This window comes from Neolamprologus brichardi, chromosome 1 (genome assembly GCF_056152115.1).
Source record: "Neolamprologus brichardi isolate AB-2024 chromosome 1, ASM5615211v1, whole genome shotgun sequence".
In the NCBI taxonomy this organism is placed as follows: Eukaryota; Metazoa; Chordata; class Actinopteri; order Cichliformes; family Cichlidae; genus Neolamprologus; species Neolamprologus brichardi.
Genome location: NC_142104.1, coordinates 39,565,427 through 39,577,508, shown reverse-complemented (window position 1 = coordinate 39,577,508; position 12,082 = coordinate 39,565,427). Strand labels below are relative to the sequence as shown.

General features: G+C 47.8%; 1 pseudogene; it reads right to left on the bottom strand.

Annotated features, from left to right (window-relative positions):
• Positions 1-3,875: 3,875 nt before the first annotated feature.
• LOC148106483 (uncharacterized) lies at positions 3,876-6,587 on the bottom strand (annotated as a pseudogene).
• Between the last annotated feature and the right edge of the window lie 5,495 nt (positions 6,588-12,082).

The following is a 12,082-nucleotide window of genomic DNA, read 5'->3' as shown; positions in this document are numbered from 1 at the left end:
ACCTATATTGCATCCAATTGTCCTGGATCCTTCACACCCTTTCACACGTCTGCTTATCCAGAAATATGACATTGATCTACATCATCCAGGTCCCGAACGGGTCTTCGCGGAGCTGCGGAGGTCTTATTGGATACTGCGTGGAAGAGAGGCAATTCGCAAGCACCAGCGAACCTGTCCTGAGTGCCAGCGTTGGAAGGCACAACCCTCTGTTTCCAAGATGGCTGACCTTCCAGCTGCTCGGCTTAGACTGTACAAACCAGCGTTTTACTCAACCGGTGTTGACTGTTTCGGGCCTATGTTTGTGACGGTAGGAAGACAGCATGAGAAACGCTGGGGAATCATTTTCAATTGTATGATGACGAGGGCGGTACATCTAGATCTCCTAAGTAGCTTAGACGCGGATGCGTTCCTCATGGCCCTGAGGCAATTCATAGCCAGAAGAGGGACACTGGCAGAATTATGGTCTGACTGTGGGACCAATTTCAAAGGGGGAGAACGAGAACTCAGAGAAGCCTTTGCCAACATGTCAGAGACATTGCAAGGGAGGCTCGCCCGTCAGAAGATCAGATTTCAGTTCAACCCCCCGACAGCCCCACATTTCGGAAGTGTATGGGAAAGGGAAATACGTTGCTGATCAGTTCTGGGCAAGATTCATCAAGGAATACCTGCCTGGCTTACAGGTGAGACAGAAGTGGCAGTCAACTCCTCCTGAACTTCTGGAAAAGGCAGTTGTTATGGTTGCAGAGCCGCATCTGCCTCGAACCTTGTGGCCAATAGGCCATGTGATCAAGATTCATCGTAGTGATGATGGACTTGTCAGATCTGCTAATGTGAACGTTAATGGACGTGTTTACACCAGACCAGTTGCTCGGTTGGTAGTTTTACCTGCCATGCCATCAAAAGACGGAGATACGGAGAAGAATAGCAAGTCGCCTCCCGGAACTGATTAGGGAGCCTTTTTTGGGGAGCAAATGTGTAACCACATTTGGGGGCGGCTGTATTAAAGGCTCTGGGATTTTATGTCTATGTTCTGCAATATTGTGTGGGGTGGAGTCGTAGGAAATGACGTAGGCAGAAGTTGGGGGTAACACGATGCTACTCGAGAAGGGGAGATTGTTTTCCGTGGTAGTTCTGTTTTACTTCATCATGTAAGCTGTGTTCCTGGTTGCAATCCTTCACGGTGATGCTCCGAGTGTTAAGTTCATGACTGGAAGTAAGTTTCCTTAAAAATGTTTATTTTCCGATCCTGATGTTTGCCGCGGCTTTAGTTACTTTCTACCGTATTATAGCAGCGTGTTTTTTCATCTCATGACTAGAGGGATGTGCCGCTGGCCGCCGCCATTATGTAGTAATTTTATTCAGCCACATGAAGGCGCCAAAGTCCCTTTGTTCACAGTTAGAGTGAATGTTTCGGCTATGTAAGACATTCTCACTGTGTTTAATTGTGCCCTTTCTGTTTGGAGCAAGAGATGTAAGATTGGCATAGTCCAAATCATATATGTTGTGTTATGTGTATATTCAGATGGATGTGTTGGTTTATTTAATTTCATTCTTTATGTTTATCTTAGTGAAGCTGTTGCTGTATATATTTATATACTCATGGCAACTTGTTTGTTACTACAGACTGCTGGCAACACTGAGCATCTAGGTGGCAATAAAACAGCTGGCGGTGACAATCCAGCAAAGTGGAAGCCTCTTGTCCTCCTTCCTGTATTCTGACCGATACACCATCTTGTTAGCTGCTGAACCTAAAAGAACTAGCCCTCACCAACTACTCCTCAACAGTAGCCTGCAATAATTTTTTTAAGCTCACCTTTCTGTGCTGCTGAAGTAAAATCAAGTTTTGCCTGTTTAGCACGAGTTGCCGCGGTGTTATCCATGGATGATGAACAAGGATCACTCAGAAGTGTTCGTCTATACTCTCGTGTCAGGCGCTTCAGTAGATTACTCCTGCTATTAACAGCAGCCGATACCTAAATACCTAAAAATGAACAGTAATTAGTTACTCTACTTTTTCAGTGGAAAAGTAATTTAATTACAGTAATGCGTTACTTAGTAACACATTACACCCAACACTGCTACGGTGTGGGAATTTGTCCAAAGATGAAAAGATGCACTAAAAAAGTTCTGTTTAAAAAGCATGTTGTTTGAAGATTGTCTTCATAGATTTAATGTTAATTGGCTGGAAAGTTTGCTTGAATGAGAAAGGGAATATCACCCCAGTCCCGCAGATGGCCCTGCCCCTCCCTTAGCCTGGTTATGTCGGAGGTTTCTTCCTGTTAAAAGGGTGTTTTTCCTCCCAACTGTCGCCAAAGTGCTTGCTCATAGGGGGTTGTTATGTTCTTCTCTGTATGTATTATTGTAGGGTCTGCCTTGAGGTGACTGTTGTGATTTCGCACTATATAAATTGAATTGAATTAAATTGAATGAGGATAGCAAAACAAGTCTTAGTAGACACATTTATGATAACAATTTAAAAATCTCACTGCTGTGAGATTATTACACTATCTTATACTTCTAATCAAAGAATTGTTGAAACATTATACGACTATAAGCCACATTATGCCTTTGATTAAAGATTAGTATTGCGCAAATCATGAACGAATCGTTCAAGCCCAACTGACTCACTGACTCATCCCTGTTGCTGTTAGCAGCAATGTATCTAGCTTATAATTAAAATTGTGGAGAAAAACACAACATCCAGTATCTTTACAAAAAAATTTCTGCTCTGAACTGGAAGAAAAAACCCTGAGTAGAAGCTCACATCAAGAAAATAGCTCCTCGGTTCACAGTAGCATCGCTCTGCTAACATGCAAACAGCACATTTGAGCTACTCACCCCCTCCCTTCCTGTGCTGAATCGTAAGCGTAAGCGAATCACTCAGGACTCGCTCACCCCCTCCCTCCTGTGCTGAATCATAGAGCGAACGAATTACTCACTCATTCACTAACCCCCTCCTGTGCTGAATCGTAAGCGTAAGCGAATCACTCAGGACTCACTAACCCCCTCCCTCCTGTACTGAATCGTAAACGTAAGCGAATCACTCAGGACTCGCTCACCCCCTTCCTCCTGTGCTGAATCATAGAGCGAACGAATCACTCACTCACTCACTCACTCACTCACCCCCTCCCTCCTGTGCTTAATCATAGAGCGAACGAATCGAATAGTTATGTGTATAACTTCTGTTCCCTGAAGGAGAGGAAAGAGGTACAACACATAAGTATGGGATATCACGCCCTCGAGTGTCCTGGCTGAAGAAACCTTTAATCACGCCTTTAAGGCAGATGACGTGTGATGACACGTGCACGGCCCCGCCTGCACATATAGCCGCTGTCATCACAGTCATCCCTCAGTTTGATAGCTGCTCTTCACTGAGCCAAACTGCTCAGTGGGGCCACCTTGTGTTGTACCTCGTTCCTCTCCTCCAGGGAACAGAAGTTATAGACATAACTATTCGTTCCCTTTCAGTCGATTCACTCGGTACAACACACGCCCCACAGAGCAGCCACCGAACCGGAATCGGACCACCACATCCTCAGTGAGTGGTAGACCCAGCAGAAAGGAGAGCATGAGCCACCGAAGGGGCTGTAACGTCCAACCGATAAAACCGCACAAAAGTGTGCGGTGATGCCCAACTAGCTGCTGCACAAATATCAGCTACAGGCACCCCTTTAAAAAGAGCCCATGAGGTTGCCATCCCCCTGGTGGAATGAGCTCTCACCCCGTGGGGCAAAGCAAGACCACTGGTGCCATATGCCAGTGAGATAGCTTCTATAATCCAGTGGGACAGCCTCTGTTTGGACAGAGCTCTACCTCTATTTGGATTAGCGAAGCAGACAAACAGCTGGTCACACAAACGCACATTCTGAGTGCGCTCAATGTAGGTGCGTAGCACCCGCATTGGACAAAGAGAATGCATCCTCCTCTGCTGATGCAAAAGGAGGGGAGCAAAAGCTCAGCAACTCAAACTCCATTGAGCTAGAAGATGCAGGCATGATCTTGGGAAAATAGGCAGCATTTGGACGCAATACAACCTTGTGGCCATCAGAAGACAACTGTGTGCAGGAGGGATGCACAGAGAGCGCATGAAGGTCACCCACTCACTTTGCCGAAGCCAAAGCGAGAAGCAATGCAGTCTTATATGAAAGAAAATTCACATCCACAGACTCAATGGGTTCAAACAGGGGGCTACAAAGGGCCTCCAGCACCAAAGACAAGTCCCAAGCAGGGACACTGGACTTAAGCACGGGCCTCAGCCGGCAAACTCCTTTCAGAAAACGTATGGCGAGGGGATGAGCACCCGGTGTCACCCCATCAAAGCCAATATGACAAGCAGATATAGCTGCTAAATAAACCTTAATTGTCGAAAATGAAAGGCCCTTATCCAGCAGCTCCTGCAGGAATGTCAAAACATCCACAATAGAGCACTGAAATGGGAGAGTGTGGCGGTCCTGGCACCATTGCTCGAAGGCTCGCCATTTGTAAGCGTACAAGCCTCTAGTAGATGAGGCCCTAGCGCTCTGAATTGTTGCTATCACACTAGGTGGCAAACCCTTAGCAATCAAGTTTAACCTCTCAGCAGGTAAGCATGAAGGCGCCACAGATCTTGGCGGATCTTCTCCTCCTGCGTGAAAGAGGAGATCCCTGCGGAGAGGGAGCTGCCAAGGACTTGCTGCTAGCAGGCTGATTATCTCTGCATACCACGACCTTGAGGGCCACCAAGGGGCCACTAGAATCAGAGAGAGGGAATGCCGACGCACTCTCTCTAGAACTGGAGATATCATTTCCACTGGGGGAAATGCATACAGGAGCACATCTGGCCATTGGTGCGCTAGCGCGTCCAAGCCCAAGGGTGCATCGTGGTCGATTATGGAGAAGAACAGGGGGCAGTGAGTATTTACCCTGGAAGCAAAAAGATCTATTTGCGCCTTGCCAAATAGGTCCCAAATCTGAGCCACTATTAAAGGGTGTAACCTCCATTCTCTCACCAGAGGACCCCCCCTGGAGAGAAGGTCCGGCCCCAGGTTCAGGTGGCCCGGGACATGGGTGGCTCTCAGAGACAGAAAATGAAGACTGCACCATAACAGCAGAGAGCGAGACAGGTTCAACAGGGGAAGAGAGCGTGTTCCTCCCTGCCTGTTTATGTAAGAACACCACTGTTGAATTGTCCGTCCTGACTAAGACATGCTGGCCCTCCAGGACTGAACGAAAATGCTTTAGAGCTAAGAACACTGCTAACAGCTCTAAGTGGTTGGTGTGCAGCTGGCGCTGGGCTGTGGACCAGATCCCTCTCACTGATGCACCCTCGCACAGCACTCCCCACCCTCTTAGGGAAGCATTTGTGGACACCACCTTGCGAAACAACACCCTCCCAATCCGAGAGCCCTGGTGCAGCAGCCCGGGCTCCCTCCAAGGACTGAGAGCTAGCATGCAAGACACCGTTACCGGCAGCCTCCTCCGGAGGTGACGCGATGCACACAAATGGTGAGAGAGTCCAGCGTTGAAACGCTCTCATTTTTAACAGTCCAAGTGGCACTACGGCGATCATAGATGCCATCATGCCCAACAAGTTTAATACCGTCTGGAAACGCAGTCTGCGTCCCAACTGAAACTGAGCGAGGCAGCGATGAAACGCGGCCACTCTGTGCTCTGACAAACGTGCGCGGCTGGAAAGCGAGCATATTTCCAAACCGAGAAAAGTAATCTGCTGACCCGGGATTAGCGAGCTCTTTTGAAAGTTCACAGAGAACCCCAGTGTCTGAATGTGTGACAGAACCAGCGACAGCTGTGTCTCCGCCTGCTCTCTGGAGCAAGCTACGAGAGCCCAGTCGTCTAGGTAGGCTAAGATGCGGATTCCTCTCTCTCTGAGGGGCGCTAGCACTACCTCGGCACAGTTCGTAAAGGTGCGAGGAGCGAGCGACAGCCCGAACGGCAGCACTAGGTAGGTAGGTAGGCTACGCCCTCAAATGCAAACCTCAGAAACTGCCCGTGTTTCGGGTGTATAGCCACATGAAAATAAGCATCTGTTAGATCGCATTCAAGAGCTGTCTGAGTGTTAGCATCTTGAACCTGTACGTTCGTAGATACGTGTTCAAGACTCGCAGGTCGAGGATGGGACGAAGCTGTGGTGAGGCGGGAGCGGCTCGTCCACCGCTGGCGGGGGCGGGAGCGGCTCGTCCACCGCTGGCGGGGGCGGGAGCGGCTCGTCCACCGCTGGTGGGGGCGGCTCGCCCTCCCCCTTTTTTTGGAACAACAAAATAACGGCTGTACCAACCTTTGTCTGTCTCCAAAGCGGGGACCACTCGTATTGCTCTTTTCTGCAATAGCGCCTTTATTTCCTCTCTGAGTACCATGGCCGCCTCGGTGTTGACAGTTGTGTTTACGACTCTTTGGAAACGAGGCGGCTTGACCCGGAACTGCAACCGGTAACCCATGGCAATGGTTCGCAGCACCCACGGAGAGGGGGTGCAAGCGCGCCACTGAGGGAAGTGAGCAGCCAGCCGGCTGACCTGCAGCACCGTCGGCGGGGCGTTGTCGCCCCCCAGTGTATCTGCAGGGGACTGCATCACCTGCCTGACCTGGCTCATTCTGCCTGCAGGCTGAGCATTTGAGATTGTTTGAGAATAAACAACACTCTTTATTGATTGTAAGATGGAAACATGTACATTTATACATTTTGTTGGAGGCACCTTTTCTGGGGCACAACAATGAAAAACAGCGGGAACACTCGATGTGGTCACCTGAACATTTAACACACCTGAACAAGGAGTTACCTGAGGCATTTTGTGTGCAGGGGTTTTGTGCTTGGGAGACAGCGTTAGGAAAGTGCAGCGCCTTCTGGGGCTGACAACCTGAACAGAACTTAAGCGGCACCTCTTGTGCGGCAACAGAGGTGTAAAAACAGCGTCTCCATGCTGCTGGACCCCCTCTCTACTCAAAACCACAGCTAGGAGGGCTGAGGCTTCTTCCTCCTGGGCGTCGGGTCCCGCCGGGGGCCCGAGGGTGGGCCTTTGCTCCAGGCCAACTGGCGTGGAGCTCGGGCCGGAGGATGTGCTCTCGCTGGCAGCACACCCACTTCAGCAGTGGGCGCCGGTCTCTTGCCAGTCGGCAGAGGAGCGGCGGGCCTGTGAGAGCTAGCTGCGGGCTTGGGCTTGGGCTGACGTCTGGGGGTGATGTCGCGCAGAGCTTCCGTCTGCTTCTTCCTCAGATCGAATCTAGCCTGAATGGCTTCAAGTGAATGTCCGAATAACCCAGCCGCAGACACTGGTGCGTCCAGATATACCGCCCTGTCCCTATCCGGGACGTCAGAGAGGGTCAGCCACAGGTGCCTCTGCACCACTACTGTCGAAGCCATCCCTCTGCCCAGGGAGAGCGCTGCAGAGCGAGACGCACGGAGGATGTAATCTGTGGCGACTCTGACCTCGTTAAGAAGAGGTGCCAGCGGGCTGTCATCAGGAACCAGCGATCCGAGCTCCGCCAGGCACATTGCCTGGTACGTCTGGAGCATGGTGACAGAGCTCATGGCGCGAGCAGTGCCGGCCTGAGCTCGATAAATCTTTTCCAGCTGCGAAGCAGAGAATCTGCAGTGCTTGGACGGCAGAGTTGCAGGGTCGCCAACACCATGGTTATGGGACGGGGCCAGATAAGCAGCCAGAAACGGCTCCATAGGGGGTGGGTTAGCTAAGCCAGCCTCCTCGGCGCCCTCCAATTCCATGTACTGTCCATAGCCGGGCACAGTGACGCGGGTAGACAGAGGTTTGTCCCATGATGCTGTTAGCTCGCAGAGAAAGTCTGGGAACATGGGAAGGCGTTGCGGGCTCCGGTGGGAGGAAAAACCCCGCGAACCGCGACGGCTTCTGAGCTGGCGGAGGAGAGGGCCAGTCGACCTGCAGCTTCTCAGCAGCATGGCAAAACAGGGAGAAAAGAGAGGTGTACATTGGGCCGACAATGAGCTCTCCTGCTCATCCTCCGACAAACCATGGATGTCCAGGCCGATGTCCAGCATGTCATCATCGTCCTAGGGAGCGCTGGCGGGCTTGAACCCAGGCTGAAGCCCGTCAGTGATCCTGCATGGTTCCGGCTCGTCATCGGCTAACCCGTCAACATATTCCATGTGGTCAGCCCAGCTAATTGCGGGGACATCGACCAGAAAATCCTCGTCTTGAAATTAGCGCTCCGCGGGCAGCCTACACACCAACTGCGCAGTGGAGGCTAACACCAACAGGGGCAGTTAAGCTAAGTTCAAGTCGGCAGACAACGGAGCTAACTAGCAGCAGCTAGCTAGCCCAACTCAACAGAGGTGTTCTCAGCGAGGTGAAGAGCGTAAGAACTGAGGGATAACTGTGATGACAGCAGCTATATGTGCAGGCGGGGCCGTGCGCGTGTCATCACACGTCATCTGCCTTAAAGGCGTGATTAAAGGTTTCTTCAGTCAGGACATGCGAGGGCGTGATATCCCATACTTATGTGTTGCACGAGTGAATCGACTGAAAGGGAACACTCACTCACTCACCCCCTCCCTCCTGGCTCACAGCTTCTTCTTCTTCTTGGTTGGCAACCAATGTTAAGGCGCATTACCGCCCCCTGGCTTACAGCTCAGTGGACATTTAGATGAGAAAATATATATTTAACACATTTAAGGAAAATGCTAATAAAATAAAAATAAACAAAATAAATATTTATTAAGCAATTTTGATAGGAAATAGCTTAATTTTAGAAATGTTTTTGCTCTTTTTTGCTCTATAAAATAGTTGGGTTTTTTTTAGAATCATTCATCTTAGCAGTAGATTATTAAATCATTACACTGTTTTATGATGCATTATCCTGCTGAGTTATAAATGGTAAATGGCCTGTATTTGTTTAGTGGGGGAGAAGCTATTAGAGTCTGTGTAACTGTGAGACACTTCCAGATCTGCTGTGACCCTCTCTATGCACATCTCCCGTCCGGAAGTTTGTAATGCTCAAAGTGTTGTATGGAATAAAGAAATTGTTGATTGAGCATTTATACACCGAGTGTTGTTCTTCCTTCAGCCCAAAGATCAAAGAATTGGGGTATTTAACACTACCCATCGATCAGGTGATGAGAAAACCCCATCAGTCTTTTATGGCTGAATGGTTAAAAAAACCAAGAAAATAGCTGCAGGATGTAGATTTTCTCACTGAGGTTGAGTACACTACAAAATAAACAAAAAAATTATATTTTTTTGTACGCCATGAATTCTTCTTTTTACGATAGGCTTCTGCAGGGCAGGAGCTAAGCCAAAGGACTTACCAGAGGCAATGGGCTGCTACCCTGCTAGAGGCTGGCCACCCTGGTACAAGCCAAGAACAGGTCCCAGGGCTCCAGACCCCCAAACATCGGCAGAGCCCCCCCTCCTGACAACGCCACAACATGCAGCCACGTGCCCCTGAACCAACAAGTACCCACATGCAGCATCCAGTGGAGAGCCCCTCCCTCAATGACCACGTCCCACAGGGGCTGAGGGTCAAAAAGCCCCAGACACACACACACACAGACGCACGCTCCAATATAGACAAGGTAAGTTGTATAATGTGAGCTTTTCTTTTTTTCATCAGAACAAATAGCACAAGCTTCCTGCAGCTTTTCCAGAAGGCACAATATTAATGTAAATCACTTTTCATGTTTGTTTTAAAGTCTGATGGAAAGTAAACAAATAAATTACCCGCTTTCAATGGTAATTTTTTCTAACATCAAGGAAGCCTTTTCAATCTCTACAATGGAGACAGAGAGAGTAAAATTACCATGACCTAGAGAGCCACAGCAGCCACATTAATGGGAAACAGACACTGGAATGATCCTTTTAAGCACTTACTCCTAAGCTTTACAAAAAATCCCAAAACAAAACAAAAACAAAAATGTTTGGGAGAGGTCATGTCTAATGGTTTCTAGAAGACGCAGTAAATGCTAATGTTGTCAGCTGCAACTACATATTAGACTTAATGCAAGTAAATACAGTCATTTATGTGTGTGCTGAATGCATTGCACACGCACTCCTTTCTTAGGCTGTTGAGTTGTTGAGTAAGCTATCTTATATAGTTACAAAGAAAAGGTTTAATTTATAAAATAGTCTTTATTGAATGATGTTTTAACACAAAGTAACAACTTTAATGCTTAAAGCTTCGGTGTAATGAGTTTACAAAAAGAAAAAACAAATGAGAGCTTTGACACCTTCACTCCGTCACGTTCTCCTGTATTTGTTGAGCCTAAATTAGAGCAGCTTAAACTCTTTTCATGTTTTTTGATTTAACGCTTTTAGCTGCCTGCCTCAGTCTGACACACTCTTAATAACAACCTTGGATCTTTTAACAAAGCTAACTTCAAAACCTTTGTGTTGCGTCATATTTTACTTTTGGGGAGGGGAAGGGATAAAAATGAGACAATCAAGGTGAAAATTACAACAATCTATTGAAATAAAAATGTCAAGCAGCTGACATTTTTATTTCAAAGCAATTTTAAAAAAGGATGCCAAAATGTACATTATTGCCATTGTTCCTACCACAGAAAGCTAGTGGTTTATATACAGACGTTTATATGCATTTTCTTTTGCATCTAATTTTGCAACAATTTGAGCCACATCTTAAATGCCAGTCTTTCCATTAAAAATGAAAAGAAATAAATCTGTCCTTTAGTTTTCTACACATAAACCAACAACAGGAAATGGAGCAAGAGCTGAATCATGTGAACCAGTCCCCTCCTGACTGTGTCTATTTCAGGGCTCTTTGTATCTGCCATCTGCCACCTTCAGCAGGTGTTCCTCATCCTGCACCATGAAGCCAGCATATAGGACAGGCTCAGCTAATGACCCACCCCCAGCTATCAGGTAATGATGGGAAAGATGCTAAATTAGTCTCAGTGTCCCCCAATTTTCTCTTTCCCCCAACTGCCATACTCTGCATCGGTGTCGGTCTGTTACTCAGTCCCTCTCTGCTTCTTCATGGCCATCAATCACTCCATCCACCTGGGATCAGCCAATTAACCTACAACATGTTGTATATGAGCAATGTGGAGAGATGGCCTCTCTGACTGTCAGTGCGGGAAAGAGGGAGCTTGTGTTTCTGTTGGCTCGGTGCGTGAATGTCAGAGTCGTCTTCACTGGTGTTAATTAGAGAACAGCTTCACAAAAAACTTTGAAATGTCAAGTCTTTAAAGTGCAGAATTTAAAAGTAGAGGATGTTGTGGATATGGGGATATTTCAGGTGACACGGTGCGTAGGCAGCTCTAGGCAACCTTGTTTAATAACAACGTTCTGTTTCATCTGTGGAAATAGAGATACAAGGATAAGCCCGCCATGACATCTTCATCCTCCCTAATATTATGCTTTGTTACTGCTGTGCAGCGCCCAGAAAGACAGTCAGAACAAAGAGATGTATGGATGCCTATATAAGAGGGAGGTGACATATAAGAGGGAGTGTGTGAGGAATCAATAAGATGAGAAAAACAAAGGGAAAATGGCTGGTAAGGAAAAATATTGCCAAGTGAAAGACAACTCTATTCTGTCTGTGTTATGATTTAAAAGACATTTCTAATATAGGTTGAGTGCAGAAAAGTCAATAAGTGAAAGCTGAACTGAATATGAGTCCTCTTTACTGTTTGTGTAAGAAAATTGAAACTGTAATGCAATGACTGTATAGTGAGTGTCACATATAACCTCAACATTTATAGTTTTCATCATATCCACACACCATTTTATAACAAAGGTATGTGTATGATGGGCAGCACGGTGGTTAGCACTGTTGCCGCACAGCACGAAGGTCCTGAGTTCAATTCCACCATCAGGCCGCAGTTTTTCTGTGCGGGGTTTGCATGTTCTCCCTATGTTTGCGTGGATGTTTACTCTGGCTTCCTCCCACCGTCCAAAGACATGCAGTTTGTGGGGATAGATTGATTGATAAATCCAAATTGTCCATAGGTGTGACTGCGCGAGTGAATGTGAGTGCGAATGGTTGTCTGTCTCTATGTGTTAGCCCTGCGACAGACTGGCGACCTGTCCAGGGTGTACCCTGCCTCTCGCCCTATGCCAGATGGGATAGGCTCCAGCGCCCCCCGCGCCCCTGAAAAGAG